This window comes from Jaculus jaculus, chromosome 1 (genome assembly GCF_020740685.1).
Source record: "Jaculus jaculus isolate mJacJac1 chromosome 1, mJacJac1.mat.Y.cur, whole genome shotgun sequence".
Classification (NCBI taxonomy): Eukaryota; Metazoa; Chordata; class Mammalia; order Rodentia; family Dipodidae; genus Jaculus; species Jaculus jaculus.
In genome coordinates, this window is record NC_059102.1 from 99,954,085 (window position 1) to 99,975,157 (window position 21,073).

At 34.9% G+C, this 21,073-nt stretch overlaps 1 non-coding gene across 1 annotated transcript; it reads right to left on the reverse strand.

The window, feature by feature from the left end:
- Positions 1-18,931: 18,931 nt before the first annotated feature.
- On the reverse strand, positions 18,932-19,138 carry LOC123458058. The gene has a single exon (XR_006635373.1). It is a non-coding gene; the product is annotated as a small nucleolar RNA U3 (small nucleolar RNA).
- Between the last annotated feature and the right edge of the window lie 1,935 nt (positions 19,139-21,073).

A 21,073-nucleotide genomic window follows, 5' to 3' on the forward strand; every position in this document is an offset into this window, starting at 1 on the left:
AAGAAATTTGAGGAAAAATGGTTGAACCTGGAACAGATCATTCTCAGCGAACTTACTCAATCACAGAAAAAAAATCGACACATAGCCTCACTCATCTGCAACACCTTACCTGAATTTGCCCAAGATGCCATACATACCCACAAAGCACCACATGGACTAGACAATAAGGTGGATGGGAGGGTGGGGAGGGAATCAAAGGGTGGAAAACAGTAATCCGGACCCAAATGAGAATGGTACCATAAAATTCTACTTCCTAAAAGACAGACCAAATGACTGAACCTTCACTAGACCCTTACAGGAAACACCTGAACCACAAGACACTGGAGAGGGTAGGATCAAGACTGACCTAAATCTCCTACATCTTCCTTCCCTCCCTCTCCCCCTCTCCCCTCTATCTCTCTCCTCTCTAACTCTTGTATATTAGTTATCTTTTTCCTCAATTTCTTAGTGGACACTGACCTGTAACCCCCACTTCCAGCTTGGGCCTACAATCCACAATGAGCTTTTGATCAGAGAAACCTACAAGGTTTCCCAAAACAATGACAGACTTCTGTCAGAGTAATTGATGACCCACCAAAGGCCAGTGGTAAGACCCTATTGCTGAAGACTCCATACGCAGCTGACACGTAAAATGGAATGACATGGCTGGAAGCCAGGAGAGAGTCAGTCCCCAGACAGTCAGCGTGTCTAGTGCCAGAAGGCGCTACATAGGCGACTGGGGGAAGTGACCAAGATCTGTCCAAGCAACACATTGTTTAACCTAAGTAGCAACAATTAACCGGATGTGATACCAACACAAGTGCAATAGTGGTACACAGCCATGGTGAGGAACCAATTGCTCTTGATTTGGCTAACTGATCCACTCAGTGGTACTAGAACCTTAGCTGGAGCTGGGAAACAAGTCAGAACCATACCCAAACCAAGCTCACTCTACAATATCAAGCTACCATCAATCACGGGGTATAAGAGGGCCTACACCTATCAAACTGTCTATCAAAAAAGTAAGTGTTATCTCAATTTTCTGGGTGCTAACTTACTCTCCATTGGAGAATCTGCTTCTCTTTTCCAGATAGATGCAGATCCTAGGAAGAGAGCTGCCCCAACATACCTCAGAAGGGGCCCAACTGAAACTAAGGACAACTGGTGAAATAAGCAAGGGTGATGTTTTCCTGTGAACTGGATACCAGCACAAAGGGGAAGGAGATCAATGCAGAGAAAAATCAACTCCTACCAAATCAGAGAGCCAAAGCCTCAGAGGCCCCCAACACCTCAGCACTGAAGCAGACCAAAAATGAACCCAACATGGCTCAGGGAAATCTTGCGGAAGAGGGGGTGGAAAGAATGTCAGAGTCACATGTTGGGTCATGATTTTCAGAGACATTTATCATACTAATAACTGGGGGCTAACTCCACAATGCACGACCCATTTTCAATAACAAGGAGGGTCTAATGGGAGGGGGTAGATCACAGATGAGCCTAAACAATGGTACCAAACTGCCTGTATTTACTGAAAAGAAAACTAATAAATTAAATTAAAAAAAAAAAAAAGAAACCTCCCAATAGAGGCACATTCTCAAGTAGGCAAGAGCATAGTTCATTTGTCTCCAGAGTTTTGACTTTAAACCCTTCAAAGTCTGTAGTGTCTTCAAAGTGCACCAAGTTTAGTTTGGTATTTTCTATGCCTCATTAATAGGTAGAACCATTGTAAGTCACTATGGGCAGGCTTGAACACTCTTATGTGAGACTAGAGTTATCTATACTTCTCACATACTCAATCCAAAGACCCCCCCCCCAAATGTTCACAGTTAAAGGAGCCACATTATAATATGTGATATCACTACAAGATAAATTCCATTTAATTTCAGGGAATAAGCAAAAATATTACTGAATTTGTTTCCTTCCATGGAATAAGTGAAAGTAGATGGTTATCAAAGGAAAAAAAATAAAGTGCATATATTTAAGTTACAAGGAGCTGAAAATGAAATGGCATTTTCAATGTCATATATAGCCTGGGTATTGTTAATTCTTGGTGTCCTAATAGATATTTGTGTTTCACCTCAAGGATATATATTTCTTTTATCATCAAAATATGTAACCACACTTTATTTAAATTAGCTAACAAGCTTGTTCTCTTTCTCTCTCTACTTGCAAATAAATAATTGAGTAAAATATTTTAGCCAGGCATGGTAGCACATGCCTTTAGTACCAGCACTTGGGTGGCAGAAGTGGGAGGATTTCCATGAATGCAAGGCCCCCTAAAAATACATAGTGAATTCCAAGTTAGCCTGGGCTAGAGCAAAACACTACCTCACTCCCCCACAAAAAAATATTAATTCTGTGAAATCAAAATCCTACACCCTGAATGGATATATACAGATTCATGCAACAATATTCTGCTTAGCATTTAAAAATCATCTCTTTAAAATATCTGTATAATATTTCATTATTTAAAAAATAATTTATAGATTTTTGGAACAAAAGTTTTTGTCCTAAAAACTTTTGTATTGAGGTAAAATCAATGACTTCCCATGCATATTCAAAAATGACATCTCTGGGCTGGAGAGATGGCTTAGCGGTTAAACGCTCGCCTGTGAAGCCTAAGGACCCCGGTTCGAGGCTCGGTTCCCCAGGTCCCACGTTAGCCAGATGCACAAGGGGGCGCACGCATCTGGAGTTCGTTTGCAGAGGCTGGAAGCCCTGGCGCGCCCATTCTCTCTCTCCCTCTATCTAGCTTTCTCTCTGTCGCTCTCAAATAAATAAATAAAATATTAAAAAAAAATGACATCTCTAATAATCTTTATTCCTAGTGGTATTATATTCCAAAATATTTGGAAATTGTTATATGTCCAAAGTTATATTTTATTCTTTTCATATTCTAGCTTTTTTAGCAGTATAATGGGGATGATAAATATTTTACAAGGAAAAATATCGAACTTCAAAAATGATAGTCTAGGTGATAAGAAGCTATTGCTTTCCCCTTAACCTTTTTTTTTTCAGATGTTTATAACCACATAACATGTCAGATTTACTCAGTGTTCTATAACTTAATTTACACTTCCACAGTGACAATACTTTACACAGCTATAGCGCAATCTTAATTCTTGAAAATACTTTAATACAGTACTAGGAATTAAATACAGGCTTTTTAATTGTTCCACTTTTATTATTTATCGTACCACTTTATGTCAATTCTTATGTAGATAGGGGCCTATGCATATACATGTGCATACATTATTATTTATCTATCTATGTATAAATACTACTATAATCTAAATCCTAGGTTAAAATAGCAAGAACTCTTCCATTACCTCCTATGCTTTCATGTCAATAAGCCTGCTGTGGTACTTTGAATGCAAGCTTTCTAGTAGACTCAGGTGTTTCGTTACAGCTTACTTAAGCCACCTGACCAAAGGAGATGTCAATGGAGCCCAGTCCTAAGGTGCCACTGGGGGAAGATCTGATTTATAAGCCAAAAGGTGTAGCCTAAAGTAGGTGTTGACATTTCGTTTATTTGTTGTTAAATAAAATTCATTGCATGCTTATATAGGCTTGTGTAAATATTTATCTATTACATAACATTTGGATATTTCTATTTTTGAGTACTACAAAAAATTTGAAAAGCTAGTTTGACATTGATGAATAAGTTTCAGTGTGAATATTGTGTTCACATACCTTTAATGATGAGTGCTGAATTGAATGTATGATATATATATGTGATTTTATAAGAAATTTGAAATTATTTTCAGGAATGTCTCTACCATTTTATAATCTCAATATCAATGCATAAAATAAGGCAGCATACTAAAAAAATTGTGCTGGCAAAACCAGATATTCACCTGCAGAAAAATGACATTAGATGTATATCTCTCACACTATACAAAAATCTATTTAAAATGGATCAAAGATCTTAACTTAAAACCTAACTCATTTGTAAGTGTTAGAAGAAATATATTACATCATGATGTTGGCATAGATAAGACATTTTAGAACAGGACTGTAACAGTACCAAAAAATAGCCCTAATAATCAACAAACAGAACAGCATCCAATTCAAAGCTTCTATACTGAAAAGGAAACCATGACCAAAGAACAGGAAAATTGTGTTGCCAGCTACAATTCAGACAGGAAATTAATATTAGTAATTTATAAATAATTATAAAAATCATATACTGACATGAAATAAACAAAGCTTCATTTCAAAAATGTTAAAATAATGCTGGGAAAACTGGATATCTATATACTGATTAATGAAACTAGGCCATCATCTCTCATCATGCACAGCAAGAAGCTCCACAAAGGTGAAGGATATGAATGTAACACTTGAAACCCTGAAACAGCTAGAAAAATAGTAGGAAGAATATAGACAGTTACAGACAAAGGAAAGGGCTTTCTGAATAAGACTCTGGTTGTCTGGGGATAAGGCAAATAGTCAACAACTGGGATGCCATAAAACTAAAAAACAAATACAGAAAATCCCACTATTTTGTAGCTAAGGAATTTTTAAACTGAGCCAAGAGGCAATCTACCTGCTTTACCAGATATACATCTGACAGGATACTATTTTCTAGGATGTGAAAAGAACTTAAAACCTAAACAATAAAAATATCAAATAAAGATTGGAGAATGGCTTAACAGTTAAAGTACTGGCCTGTGAAGCCTAAGGACCAAGGTTCGATTCCCCAGTGCCTACATGCGCAAGATTGTACATACATCTGGAGTTCGTTTACAGTGGCTAGAGGACCTGGCATGCCTACTCTCTCACTCTCTATCTGCCTATTTCTCTTCTCTATATCAAATACATAAATAGATAAAATATATTTAAGAAAAATGAGGCTATCAACTAAAAGATGTAAAAAGTCTTTGAATGGGATTTCCCCAATAAGTTCAGGAGTTTATTATAGCTTTTTAAGTTATTAGATCTCCAGCCACCTGGCTAAAGGATGTGTCACGGTGGGAGGATGGTAGGTTCCAGCCCTAAGGTGTGTTTGGGACAGATCTGGAATTCCAGACAAATGCTATACAAAATGCTTAAGTGCTGCCTTGGGGTCCTGGGATGCATTTGTTTATGGTGCTGGTGGTGATATTGTTCTCTGCATGTACCTATAAAAGGGATCCAGCTTCTTCTGCCATTATGGAACTTCCTCTAGATCTGTAAGCTTTAATAAACCCACTCCTCCCATAATCAGTTCCTGGTTTGGAAGCTGAAGTTGACTAACTATGATAGTGAGTAAATGTACTTTGCCAATGTTCAGTAACTTTAGACATCAGGAAAACTTAGATTTCATCTCATCCTATTCAGAATGTCTATCATCAAAGAATCAGATGGAAATAAATACTTGTGTGTTTGTTGGAAAAAAGAAACTTTTTTCATGCTGGTCGAAGTGTAAATTGTTAAAGCCATGTATGTAGGTTTTCTCAAAATACTAAAAATTGATATACCTTATGATCAAGTTATACCATGCTTGGACATAAACTCTAAAAACTCTACATTAATATAGAGATATATACTCATCCATGTTTACTGCTACTCTATTCACAATAGCTAAGAAATAGAATCAGCCAAAATGACAATCAAAATATATTGCAAATGCTCAACATCTCTATCCATCATAGATACGCAGATCTGACTGCTTAGAGATACTGTCTTACTCCAATCAGAATAACTATCAAGAAAATGGGAAAAAGCTGTGGACAAGCCTATGGGGAATAAGAGGAACACTTAGTCACTGATGGTGGGAATGTGAAGTACTGTAGCCACTGTGGAAGCTAGTGTTGAGGTTTCTCAAGAATTTAGGATAAAATGACAATATGAATCAAGTATACTGCTTCTAGGCATTTACCAGAATCCCATAGCCTACCACAATGATACTTGCACATCCATGTTTTTTTCCTGATGTACTCACATTAGCCTGGAATTGGGACGGCCCTAGATGACAATCGACAGAGGACTGGATAAAGAAAATACTGGTATAATGGTATTTTACTCAAAAGAAAAGAAAAACAAAATTTGAAATTTGCAGGAAAATAGAGGACCTGGAAATAATTGTAATAAGCTAGGTGACTAAACTCAGAAATTCCATGACTTCATGCTTTCTCTTAAATGTGGATAGTATCTTATAATATGGGGCAATGTGGGCAAAAACTGAACAGCTAGACAGGTAACTAAGAGAAGATCAAGAGGGATGACATAGAATAGATTTGGAGAATGGCAAAGATGCATGTGACATGCAAACAAAGAGGCAAGGAAATTAACAAAAGGGGAGACTGGGGGAAGGAAGATGGAGAGAATTTACTATAGCAAAGTGTTTAGGAATGTCATCATAATAGCTAAAACTAAAAACTGAAATTAAAAATAAAAACAAATATGGCAGGGATTTGTGAGGCTGTTTGTACCAGAAATATGACCCTTCATCATACAATAGTAGAAAATGAATTTTGACATCCCAATAATAGGCATAAACATCACTATTTAGAAAAGAACACACTTATAAATGGAAGACTTCCTAATATATGAACAAAATAGTTACAAAAATTTCATGTTTTCTATTCCTAAATGTAATGTCTTTGACTTTCATTCATTCTTTGAATCAATTAAAATAAAAAATGTTTATGGGATCTTTTCATATATTTTCTTGCTGAGCCAATATTTTCTCATTTGCATGGAATATTCAACTAGAAGCATCTCAAAATTTCTTTGAAATTCACATTCAATAATATTGTGAAAGCCTTTCTAAGCTGTATTTATAATTAATATTATTTTAGTATAGTTTCATTAACAATGCATTTTAGGTGGTTATGAAGAAACTGACATATTTATAATAATTTACAAATATAAATGTCCCATCTAGAACTGTTATTGCAATTTTGCTACAGAATTTGAAAAATAATCAATATTAAGAAAAGTATATAAGAACAAAGATAGTTGCATGAGAATTTTATTTCAATAGAATATTAGATATGCAAAATGTATTCACTAATTGCAGAAAAGTGCAATTGTGTGGTATACAAATATTTAAATTTAAAGCATTTTACCTATTCTTATTGACTTGTTACTTTTATGGCTTGATATAAACATTTTGATCTTTAGCTTAAAATATATATGTTCTCACTATTGAATATGTACTCTCTTAAATAAAATCTGTAGCTCAGAACTAACCCTTAGGCACAGAAGGCATTCACAGGTGTAAAGTCCAGCTTTCAGTGTGTACTCCAAGCCCAATCATAAGAAGAACACAGCCGGGCATGGTGGCACACAGCTTTAGTCCTAGCACTTGGGAGGCAGAGGTAGGAGGACTGCTGTGAGTTCAAGGCCACTTTGAGACTCATGGTGAATTTCAAGACAGCCTGGGCTCGAGCAAGACCCTATCTCAAAAAAACAAACAACAAACACAAAAGCATAAATGAGAGTAAGAGAACTTGACTCATCTTCTGTACTGTTTGTAAGTGTTGCAGTCAAGTTCACATTGCTGGTAGAAATCACCCAACAAAGAACAGCTTTTAGGGGTAAAAAAGAGGTTTATCTTGGCTTATATGTTCAAGGGAGAAGCTCCATGATGTCAGGGAAAACAATGGCATGAACAGAGTGAACATCATTCCCTGGCCAACAAAAAGTGGGCCAGAGCAACAGGAGAGTGTGTCAAACACTGGCAAGGTGAAACTGGCTATAATACCCATAAGCCCTTCCTCGACAACACACTACCTCCAGGAAGCGTTAATTCCCAAATCTCCATCAGCTAGGAACCTAGCATACAGAACACCTAAGTTTTTGGGAACATCTGAATCAAACCACCACAGTAAGCATGGTAAATTTACTTGATTTTCAGAAACCTGTATCACTATTTATATTGATTCTAAGAAAGGTTGATTCCTGATGCCTGTACCTCCCTCATATGGGTTAGTTTCAAGTATTTAATGCTGACCTGTCATATGGCACCCTGGTATGTGGGGAAAAAGCCCTTCACTACACTGAACTAGGAAAGTCACAGACATTTTTGTGCTGAATGAGACAAAAAAATCAAAATGAGAAAAAGAAACAGAATATGTATCATCTAAGATTTATGTTCATTCCTATGCCATTCATCATACTGAATTCATAGTGAGATAATAAATATCAAGAAGGATTCAGTGGGAATCACATTGTAGAGGAGAAAATTGGGATATAAATGAAAGAGCTGTAGAAATTCTACAACTGCACTATTACCGAGTGGATCCCCTGTGCAACATTGGTGCAGAGTTCTCCACTGTTGAGTAGATTCTTCTTATTCCATTATTGAAAAGACTGATTTAACCAGCAAGAATGGACATATATTAGCATTATATCACAGAAAAAAATAAATTTATACTAAATTAAAATTGTTGAATAGAGGACTAGAGAAATGTCTTAGCAGTTAAGATGCTTGCTTACAAAGCCTAAGGACCCAGGTTTGATTCCACAGTACCCATATAAGGCAAATGCATATGGTGGTGCATGCCTCTGGAGTTCATGTGCAGTGTCTAGAGGACCTGGAACACCCATTTTCTCTCTCTACTTACCTCTTTACCTCTCTGTTTCTCGCAAACCGAATACAACAACACATCAAAAGCATCATCCATCTTGACCGAGTAGGATTCATCCCAGGAACACAAGGGTGGTTCAACATATGGAAATCTGTCAATGTAATACACCACATAAATAAGGTTAAACATAAAAACCGCATGATCATTTCAATAGATGCAGAAAAGGCCTTTGACAAGATACAACATCACTTCATGATCAAAACATTGGAGAGAATTGACATAGTTGGTACATATCTTAACATAATAAAGACAATATACAAAGCTCCAAAGGCCCAAATAATACTTCATGGAGAGAGACTGGAGGAATTCCCATTAACTCTAGGAATAAGTCAGGGTTGTCCTCTCTCACCTCTGCTTTTCAATATAGTACTGGAAGTCCTAGCTCAAGCAATAAGACAGGAGAAGGAAATAAAAGGGATACAATTTGGAAAGGAAGAAGTTAAGTTAGCTCTATTTGCTGATGACATGATTGTATATGTAAGAGACCCAAGAGACTCCATCCCTAAACTCCTGAAGGTGATTAACTCCTATAGCAAAGTAGCAGGATACAAAATCAATGCACAAAAATCAGTAGCATTTCAATATGCAAATGACAAAGATACAGAGAAAGAAATAAGGGACATAGTCCCATTTTCAATAGCAACAACAACAAAAAAATACCTTGGAATAACATTAACCAAGGAAGTGAAAGATCTATATCTCTCAAAAAATAAAATATTTTTTTTAAATGTTGAATTGATCTATGTCTCTCTCTACTGTCTTTTCCCCTCTCTATTCTGTATCTCAAAAATTGATATATTAAAAATATATTGACTAGATCTATATGAATTTCTTAGCACCTAACAAGTGATTGAGTGTTCAGGGAAAGGAATTATCAGTGAATTTTCCATAGTGCTAAATTGTAAATTTGGAGAAAAATACTATAATACTATACAGAAGGCTTACTGGGGAAAATGGGGACTTTGGCTTGTATCCATAGAACCCACATAAAATGATGAGTGAACTGGAGTATTCCTATAATCCCATTGCTGAAGAGGAACAGCCAGAGAATCACAGGGCTTATAGGTTATCTAGTCTGGCCTAACTGGAGAGTACCAGATTGACTAGCTCAAAAATTGATGTGGAGCATGATTGAGGGAAATTCCAAATATTGACTTCTGACCCATACATATCCATGAACATACACACTTGAAAACACACAGTCATGGACACCACATGCATAAACACACACACACACACACACACACACACACACACACACACACACACAGAAATATGGCATTTGTGACTGGATCAATATTTTCCATAGAAATTGATATTATTGTCTGGAAAAATGGCTTAGCAGTTAAGGTGCTTGCCTGCAAAGCCAAAGGACCTCCATTCAATTCCCTAGTACCCACGTAAGCCATATGCACAAGGTGGTGCATGCATCTGGAGTTCAGTTGCAGGGGCTAGAATCCCTGGCATGCCCATTTTCTCTCTCTCTCTCTCTGTCTTTGTTTTCCTCATTCTTTCTCTCTCAAATAAATAAAGAAAAATAAAATAAAATAAAGTTAATAAGACATAATAAAACATCTAAAGAAAATGAGCACATATATATTTGCCTTCAGTAAGACATAGTTAAATTATACCATGTTTTCTAGATTTTGAGATAAAATGATCTCTTTACAAGTTGATGAGGGTTGTTAACATGGTTATTTACTATTGACTAAAAGACTGCAGATTCTACTTAAAGAACAAATAAGGATGAACACTAAAACTAAATTTTTTTTAAATGAAAAAAAGTAAAAGATCATTCTAAATTTTCAATCATGGTCATTTATTTTCTTATGGTTAATTCTATCTTAGAAAAAATCAAATAAATATACAATATTTTTTAAATGTTATCTTCTTAATGTGGCATTTGTATTAGTAGATATTCTTCTTTCTCAATATATCATTGTTTGCAAATGAATTAATTACAATTTAGTAATTTAAAAATCATACAACATACTTATATTTGTTTATCTCATTTCTGGGTATGTTTATTTATCTCATTTCTGAAAATCCTTGGAACTGGATGTTCACACATAGTCTAGGAGAGGATGATTTTAGAGTATTTTAGAGTTAAAATGGCCCTGCTTTGCCGCCCTTGTCAGTTTGATCAAGGAATAACTGGGGAATGGCACAAATGCCTAGCAGCGGAAGAAAAGTTATAAGCTCTCCATAGCTGTCTACAGCCAGACCATTCTCATCCTATTTGTTTTCCTGTAAGTATCATTTCTGATAACTATACACATGGAAGATTCATATTCATACTTTCATTTGTACATAATTCAAAAACATTTTAATGTAAATTTTTAATTGAATAGAATGTATTCCTGAAAGAAAATATGTATGGCACATTATACTAAGATTCTAAATGAATAAGCACATCGAAAATATAGATAAAATTGTTTTTTGCTGTCTGAAAAAATTTTGCCAACATATTATCACAGCTATAACTTATAACTTATTTCTTTCATTCTTTCTTTATTTCTTCCTTCCAGTATTTCTTATTTTTTGAAAGAAAATTTAATTTACCAAGGAGTATAGTTATTTTTCAGAGATATTGGAAATACAGTGTCAAACAAAAAAAATAAAATACAGAGAGATAGCAGGATTAATATATTACAAATTTCAAGGAAGACAACCATTTGTTAAGATTTAGAGGTTATTTCTGACATTGTCATACTATTCTTTCGCACACACACACAAAAAAATTCAGGGTAGAAATATTAGGAAAAAAGAGCTTTACTCTGATGAATGGTTGAAACTGTCCAGCCTAGTGTTCTACACCTTGCAACTTTTGTCCTGAGTCTGATTTTCTCATAAGAAAATTCTGTGATTCGCATGGAGAAAGTCCCTCTTGGGCTCCTGTGTTTGAACACTTGGTTCCTAGCTGATAGTGCTGTTTGGGAAGATGATAGAACCTTTTGGAGATGCAGTCTTGTTAGAGTAAGTGCGTCACATGCACAAGAGGCTCGTGTATAAAACAATTATCTGCATACAGTGCATGTACACACACCACAAATGCTCACATGCACACTGGCAAAGAGATGAGAAAATTACACACATGCAGCAAAACCTGTGATGCAGTCAGTCCTCTAAAAAAGCCCACGTTTATTCTTTTGAGGACTGGACAATATCCTGAATGTGCCTTCCTGATTCTTTGCTCAGTCACTGAAAAAGAAAGCGACATCAGTCAGTACAACAAACCTCATTGGTGGCTACAAGAAACTCTCACATTCACCCCAAATGTTAGAAATCACCACCTTCAATGGTCAGTAGTATCAATATGACAAAAGTGTCCTCCACCAACAAAAGACCAAGTCTTACTGAAGGCTTAGATAATCATTAATACTTTTGGCAGTACAGTTTAATTTAGATAAAATATACACATTGTTCTTTAGACATAATGTTATTGCATGGTTTGTATACATACAATGCAGTTTGATAATAATTTCATACTAATTAGGAAATTCAGTTTCATGAGGTTCACATAGGTACAATATTCACTCTATTGAGGTGGTCTGGAATACAACCCCTCATTACTTTGGTATATATTTGGAGGATAACATAGCAAAAAATAAAAATGATTTGGTGAATAACAAATATGTTCTAGATATTTTAGGAATTTGATCATCTGTATAATATGTATGTTCATAAGATAACAGTATATAGTCCACAAAATGTGAGCATCCATGTTTTATTTCATGTCAATTTACTTGACCAGTTACTTAAATTGATTGAGAACAAAAGTCAGAATTGTTGAATTAGCAGAAACTGTTTTCCTGAAGAGTAAGTGTTTTAATGTGAAAGGAACTTGATCTTTCCAAGAGTGGTGTTGCATTAGTTCTTAGTAAGCTTCCTTGATTATTCTTTTAAGTATTGATCCTCAGCATTTCAGCTTACTGTTGTCCTCATCCGATTTGTTACAAAGGAATTCCCATGCATCGTTTCTAATTTGTAAAAGTTGGAATTTTTAATCCAAGCACTCTGAGAAATAAATTATAAGAATAAAAGTGATCTAAACTTGGCAATGACAATTCTTAGAGAATCTGTGTAGTTTATTTGGATTGAAAGCTTAACAAAGACCCTAGGCAATATGAGTGTGAATACATGTAATATAAATCACTGAGTTTTCCAACTGCACTAAGAATGGAAAAACAGGAAGTAATTATTGCACTCTTCACTAAGAAATTAGCTAATTCATTAAGTTAGACTACATAACACAACCATGGCATCAAGATGTTTGGGAACTATCAGTATTATATATTTGAATGAGCCATTTATGAGATCTACATATAAAAAATGTAAGACATTTTATTTGACCTTTTCATGTCTTATGAGTACTCTGTGAAAATGAATGCAATAGCATGAAAAATTGGTTCTGAATTTCTTGAAATAAACATCCTATATCTATTCTGGGAACTATTTTGAGAGATAGATTTCAGAACCTGGAATCTTAAATTGCCTGCTGTGTGACATGGTGCAACATAATGTCTTGCACTCTTCCCTTTGCCCTAGGGCAGTAGTGCCCAATATGTTTTTCAAACTGACTTAGTTATGAAGATCTGGGACACATAGTAGAAACGGAACTTAGTCAGAGATGCTTCAGCAGTAAGGAAGACTCTATTTGTAGAGTATCTACTAAGTAAGAGGTCTTTTTTTTTTAGTTTATTACTTATATGTGCATACTTAGTACAGGTACATAAATATTCAGTACCAGTACACAGTTATTTTATGTAATGAGTGTAACTTCAAAACAAAGCAGGGATAAATGGATTTCCTTTCCAGCTGATTTGCAACATACTAGAAGAAGGTGACACTATTATTATATAGCATTTACCAATAAATACTCAGACACACTCTTTATAAATAATTTTTTTGCCCATTCTATGGTGCAAGGTCTTATTTTCCAAATGATGTGTGCACAGCATTTCAAGGACAAAAAGGAAGACCACATCAGATAAGCACACTTACCTTAAACTGCCAACCAACTCCCATAAACTCTCAATATTCTCTTGTACTATACTTTATTATGGTCAACAGTTCCTCTACTTATCTAATGCTAGAGTCAACATTTCTATTTATTAAGACTGTCCAAATGATGCTGGCTGTAACATGTCAATAAAGAACCATAAAGAACCATCATGATGTTAAAATGATGGGGCTGGTGATAGATTTCTTGTACAGATAAGGAAAATTCATTTTTGAACTATTTTGCATAAATTTTGTGAGAGAATAAGGTTGTGTATACTTGTTTGTAAATATGTACTTAGTGCTATCCTGTATTCACAATCATTTTAGACAAGATGACCATATTATATGTTTGACAATTATTGAAATTATGGCCTGCAATATTTTCCTTATACCACCCATACTCTTGTGTATTAAAGGTTTTTAGGAACATTTGTTACTTTGTTCTTCACAGAATGTTTTGTGGGTGAAGATTTTCCTAGCTCATGACTGGTTAACTAAATGGAAAAGTAGATCAGCACAAAGATATTTGGAATGAATTACAGCCATGATTATTATCAAAACAAAGTTAATGATATCAAAGGTTGTATTTTGGGACCCATCTTAGTTTCATTTCATGCATAAACCCTTACAGATGTTTATTTTCTGTTTTTCAAATTTTTATTTATTCATTTGAGAGAGAGAGGCAGATAGAGAGAGAAAAAGAATGGGTGCATTAGGGCATCCATTCACTGCAAGCAAACTCCAGACACATGTGCCACCTTGTGCATTTAACTTATGTGGATACTAGGGAATCTAACATGGATCCTTAGGCTTTGCACACAAGCACCTTAACTACTAAACCATCTTTCCAACCTGATTTTCTGTTTTTTAGTTTAATTATATATATATATATATATATATATATATATATATATATATATATATTATATATATATATATATATATATATATATAATTTATAAGGATAAAGAAAGGAAGACAGACAGGTAGATACAGAAATGATAGATAAAGAGATAGATAGATAGATAGATAGATAGATAGATAGATAGATAGATGATAGATAGGTAGATGATAGATTGTTAGATAGATGATAGATAGATATATAGATAGAGCAGGGTGCATGCCTTTAATCCCAGCACATGGGAGGTGGAGTTAGGAGGATCACCGTGAGTTTGAGGCCACCCTGATTATACAGAGTGAATTCCAGGTCAGCCTGGGCTGGAATTAGACCCTACCTTGAAAAGGAAAAGAAAAAGAGATATATAGATAGATAATACACAGATATAGAAAGAGAGAAATTGGGCACATCAGGGTCTCCTGCCACTTCAAATGACAGTCCAGATACATACAACTTGGTACACTTGCCTTGGGGAATGGAACCCAGGTCATCAGGTAGATGTTGATTTTCTTAGTGCACAAAAAAGGCCCTATCTATTGGATGCTCCAAGCAAAACCAAAACAGATATCAAACATAGAGTTATTTGGGAAATGAAATTCAGTATAACAGGTTTTAATATAATAAAATAAATTCTTAAAATTCAAATATTGATCACGAAGGCAGAGAATATTGTATAAGAAAGAACATATGAGTAACAAGATTACTTCCCTACCAAAAGAAAACATTTATTTAAATTGGAATTAATTTTATGCCAAGGTATGTAGAATTACTATAATGAGTGCTACCAAATTAACATATATCATACAGTATGATTATTAAACAATGGCCGAAAGAGTTTAATGATGCTAAGGAAGGCATACTTTATTTGAGAGAAATCGAATGGAAGAAATTAATTTGAAAAATATGCTGAAATTATTGAGGTAAATAGAAGAATAAAGAATGTCCCAGGCAGGGGAAATCCTCTCTTCTTATCTATAGTAAAGTTAAATTTGTTACAATTATACCATTATGTATACCAGTATGACAATGGTTCACGGGCATAAAATATATATATATATATATATATATATATATATATATATATATATATATATATATATATTCTTCTAAATAATATTAAGAGATTCACCACAACAGGGCAGAAAGGTTGTAAGAACCATGCTCAGAGGCATTCCCTTCCCCCAAAATACCTCCCACTATACATAAATCACAACCCCTTGGGGAATACCTGCAACCTCACTGAGGAGTGTCCCCAACAGAATGGAGACAGGGATGAGGGAAATGAAGGTACCAACTCATGATGTATCCATACAAAACATATTGTTAATAGTAATAATAATAAACATTAAAAAAGAATATATATAATATGTATATGTATGTATGTATGTATATATATATGTATATATATATGTATGTATGTATGTATGTATGTAGATATATATATATATATATATATATATATATACACATATATATATCATAGAAAAAAGTAAAAAAATTCAGTAGGAACTCATTCCTATCTTGAAGCTAATGTACTGCAGGGCTAAGAAAAATAAGCCACCACTGTGTATAAGCTGTTTTAAGCTAGATGTTGTTCTTGATATGATGGCTCATATTAGATGCTAGCTGGTCAGTGTCTACAAGGTTGAGGAGAAAGAAATTGTGTTAAAGAAAAAAGTAATCCCCCTTGTATTTTGAATATACAGCAATGGAAAAAAAAATCTCAGAAGATTTTAGGTAGTCAAGTTTTTGATGTCACTTTTGATGCAAAGGGGAGGAGACACAAGAATATGGAGTTCAAGGAACCAGTGAAATTTAAATTTTGAGAATAAATGGATAAAAAGTGCTTAAGAGATCCCAGAGTGGTGACATACTAGTAAGCCCAGCACTTGGAAGGCAGAGGAGTGAGAATGTGAAGCTAGTTTATCTAGTTGACATAGTTATTTCAAGGTCAGCTTGAGATTGTGATATGACCTCCCAAATCTAAGGAAATCTAAGGTGTTAGAGTTCAATGTTAGAATGCTTACCTAGCATGCATAAAGTCATGATTTTCATCCTCAGCCATGGAATTAAAAATCACTTTCTATTGTTGGAATAAAGTAACTTTTAATTTTTTTTAAAATTTATTTATTTATTTGAGAGCAACAGACACAGAGAGAAAGACTGATAGAGGGAGAGAGAGAATGGGAGCGCCAGGGCTTCCAGCCTCTGCAAACGAACTCCAGACGCTGCGCCCCCTTGTGCATCTGGCTAACGTGGGACCCGGGGAACTGAGCCTCGAACCGGGGTCCTTAGGCTTCACAGGCAAGCGCTTAACCGCTAAGCCATCTCTCCAGCCCTAACTTTTAAAAATATATTGAAATGCTGATAAACTTACACTATATTATTAACACAATTGCTACAGTGATGTTTATTATTAAAGTCCAAAGTATCATATATTAATACTTAGTTCATAAAACACAATGTAAGCATGGCATGGTGGTGAAGCCTTTAATCCCAGCACTCGGAGGCAGAGGAAGAAGTGAGTTTAAGGCCACCTGAGACTACATAGTTAATTCCAGGTCAGCCAGGGGCAGATTGAAACCCTACGTTGAAAAAAAACCAACCAAACAAAACCCCAAAACAAACAACAACAACACAAAAAAACACTGTAAGATTCATACTTCATTTGCTTCTTTAAAAAAAATTCTGGAGTCATTATGAAAATAATGTAGCTTGATGGTTGATAAAGAAATAGGTATGGGCTTTATTTTCTTGTAGTGAGCAATGTGTTGTGAAATTGATTGTGGTGATGGTTGAATTGATATGTGAATATACTATCACTGAATTGTACACTTTATGTAGGTGAAATCTGTGGAAAATGAATCATATCTTAATAAAGTTATGGTAAAATATACAAAAAGTATTCACCACAGATAAGTATCGTGTGCTACTTTCTAGGACACATAGTAGACTTGGAGTTTATTTTGAGGGCATTGCAAAGGCATTGGAAATTTTTAACATGCAATAGAATGGAGTTACTTGATATATTGGATATATATTGGATTTTTGAGATGGCAAATGATCAGATAGAATTGATTAATCAGAAATAAATGCTTATGTGAATTAATGGGCTTAGAAGTTATATTAGTAAAACCCCCCCAAAAAGAACAGTAAATAGAACTATACAAGAAGAATGCACCTTGAGGCTGTACACCTGGCTGTATGGTGTTGCTAATTATCTAGAAAAGGGTTAGAGAAGAAACTTTAGGAGTAGAAGAGCTGGGCCTTGGTATACTTTTGCTTACCAGGAGTTCAAAGTGGCACTGAAGTTCCCATAATATATTTCAAGTGATTGTGAAATGTTAACCAAAGAAATAAAGTAATGACTCATTTGCATATTGAGTATTAATAAAAGAGCACAAGACATTTGGAAAGGGAACATTTAGCTTAACAGAAAACTTGGTATAAAGAGGTGAGTAGGCAAGAATGAGTCTGCAAAATTGAAATAAAAGAGTGAGGATGCCAAAAGGGTTTAATGTCAGTGATGTCAATTATTCCTTGAAGAGGAAATCTGTAAATACTGCCAAGGAGTCAAGGAGATTGAAAATGCATTGGCAATAAAGACTATAGAACAAAATACCCTGAAATGAATGAAACAGTGAATGCATAATGTTTTAAGATGACCAGAGAGTAAGGCAAGACAGATCTTTTAAGGCATTTCTTGAAGAAGGAATAGAAATAGGATGAGTATATGGAGATCAGAGATTAATGGCTGCTTTATGCATATGAAAAAGATATGTAAAAAGTACCTATCCACTCTCTAAATGCAAAAATAATCACACAAAACAGTGTATACTCCCAAGGGTGCTCAGATATGAAAGGATTGAGTTGATATCATAAAAACTTAATCCATTTACTTGCAAAAGATAGCATAATTAGAGGTACAATTGTAACGACAGTTAAATTTAATGTAGGAACGTTAAAAAAATCAGATACTAGTGACCCACTGTCCTTATGAGTATTTTGTGAGGAAAAGGACATCACTTGACTATGATATAGAGGAAAATTTTAGACAATAGGACTTTTGAGGGAGTAGACAGAAAAGAGAACTTACAGAATGGCTAACACATTATGAGGGCTTGAGTTTGGATTGGAGCATGTTTCTACAAGTGCATGAGGTGTTGCAGCAGACATTAATTAACTGTAAGGCATAAATGATTCATTTTAGCCATCCTTATTTAATCCATGTTTAATTTTGCCACAGAAGTTGAGTAACAATAATGATGAACAAGGAATTTGTTATCAAAATGTGATTTTCACTATGAAATAAGTATAATTGTCACTATGAAATAAGTATAGTAGTTCAAAAGGCAAAGTAATCCATGCACAGTTAACCATCAAGGTAGGATCCGGGATGGCACTTGATGATGAATAAGGCTACAAGTCAATGTTATTGTTGTTGATGTTTTGTTTTGTTTTATTTGTTTTCATAATTCAGACTGTGTCTTTGCCCTCCACTTCCCTGGAAGAAGAGCAGGAAAAATCATATATGGCCAGTGGCAGTTACAGCAAAGCAACACCAAGAGCTAGCTACATTCTCAGAGAGTGCTACACCTCCTCCTGATGGTTTCCAATACTCCACACAGAGAAACTTCTCTAATAACAAACTATAGAAATGATCACTGAAAGCTGTAGATGAGTGAGACTATGCGGCAATTTATCTTTCTGTGATCCGGTGAGTTTACTGAGAATGATCTGTGCCAGGTTTGTTCATTTATCTTCAAATTTCATTGTGTTGTTTTTCCTTACTTCTGTGTAGAATTCTATTATGCAGATATACCACATCTTAATTATCCATTCGTCTAATAATGGACATCTGGGTTGATTCCAGCTCTTGGCTATTATGAATCAAGCAGTTATAAACATGGCTGAGCAAATCTCTCTGAGCTGAGGCATGGAGCTTTTAGGTACATGCCCAATAAAGGAATAACTGTGTCTGTTGGTAACTCTATAGTCAGCTTTTTAGGAGTCTCCATATTGCTTTCCATAGTGGTTGTACCATCTTACATTCCCAACAACAGTGGATGAAGGCTCCTATTTCTCCACATCCTTGCCAGCATTTATTTTCATTTGATTTTTTCATGTTTGCTATCCTTACTGGGATAAGGTAGAATCTCATAGTTGTTTTAATTTGCATTTTCCTGATGATTACAGATGATGAACATTTCTTTAAGTGTGTGTTTGCCATTTGTATTTCATCTTCTGTGAACTGGCTGTCAAGTTCTTTGCCCCATTTTGTGAGTGGGTTGTTTGACTTTTTATTGGTTAAGTTTTTGAGTTCTTTGTAGATTCTAGAAATTAGGCTTCTGTCAGTTGGATATTCACCAAATATTTTCTCCCATTCTGTGGGTAATCTATTTGCTGTGCTTATTGTATGTTTGTTTGTGAAGCAACTTTTCAGCTTCATGAGATCCCATTGGTTGAGTGATTGCTTAAGATCCTGTGCTACTGGGGTTTTGTTCAGAAAGTCTTTTCCCATTCCTAAATCATGAACTTTTCTTCCTGGTGTGCCTTTCTGGTGTTATATTGATCTCTTTGATACATCTAGACTTGATTGTTGTCATGGTGACATGGGTCAATCAAGTTTCAATTTCCAGTATATGGTTATCCAGTTTGTCCACCACCATTTGTTGAAGATGCTGTTTTTTTTCTAGCCTATGTTGTTAGGGCCTTTGTCAAATATCAAGTAACTGTAGTTCCTTGACCTAAAGTCCAGGTCTTTGATTCTATTCTATTGAACTACACTCCTGTTTTTATGTCAGTACCATGCTGTTTTTATTATTATGGCTTTGTATTACAGCTTTAGATCTGGTATGGTGATTCCTCCAGAGGTGTGTCCTTTGCTGAGGATATACTTGGATATCTGAGGCCATATGCTTTTCCAAAATATAAATTTTGAGATCAATTTTTCTATGAAGAATGATGTTGTGATTTTGATGGGAATTGCATTAAATCTGTAGATTGTCTTTGGTAGGATTGCCATTTTCACAATGTTAATTCTTCCTATTCTGGAGCATGGGAGGTCTTTCTATTTTCTTAAGTCCTCTTCAAGTTCTTTTTTGAGTGATTTTATGCTTTCATTGTATAGATTCTTTTGTATCCTAGGTTAAGGTTATTCTAAAGTATTTTGTGGTTGTTGTTGCTATTGAAAATGGAGCAGTGTCACTTATTTCGTCTCTGTATCTTTGTCATTTGCATATAGAAAGGCTATGGATTTTTGTGCATTGATTTTTTATTCTGCTACATTGCTGAAGGAGCTTATCACCTTTAATAATTTTGGAATGGAGGCTCTTGGGTCTGTTACATATAGAATCAGGTCATCTGTGAATAGCATTAACTTAACTTCTTCCTTTCCAAATTGTATCCCATTTATTTCTCCTGTCTTATTGCTTGAGCTAGGACTCCAGTACTATATTGAAGAGCAGAAATGAGAGTGTATACCTCTATCTTGTTCTTGATCTCAATGGGAATTCCTCCAGTCTCTCTCCATTAAGTATTATTTGGGCTTTAGGAGCTTTGTATATACACTTTACTGTGTTAAGATATAAACAGACCATGCAGATTCTCTCCAATG